The sequence below is a fragment of the Corvus brachyrhynchos genome, unplaced genomic scaffold, assembly GCF_000691975.1.
Source record: "Corvus brachyrhynchos isolate BGI_N302 unplaced genomic scaffold, ASM69197v1 scaffold523, whole genome shotgun sequence".
Classification (NCBI taxonomy): domain Eukaryota; kingdom Metazoa; phylum Chordata; class Aves; order Passeriformes; family Corvidae; genus Corvus; species Corvus brachyrhynchos.
In genome coordinates this window covers 2,922,870-2,923,133 of record NW_008237265.1, presented here as the reverse complement: position 1 = coordinate 2,923,133, position 264 = coordinate 2,922,870, and positions in this window count along the sequence as shown.

Genomic DNA, 264 nt, shown 5'->3' with positions numbered 1-264 from the left:
GTGGCCCGGCATCTGGGATGCCCATGGCGGCTCCTAGCCGGGCTGCGCAAGTGCCTGCTGCACCGAGGATGCCCGGATGGACCTTTTTGGCCAGCATAGCTCCAGACAGTGCTGCACAAGTGCCTGCCGCACTGAGAATGCCTGGGTGCGGATCACCCCCCTCCGCAGCGCCGGACAGTACTGTGGAAAAGCAGAAGTGAGCAACTGACCTTCTAATACAGCATCTGCCTTTGCTGACAGAGCTGCCGAAAGTATCACGGCAGC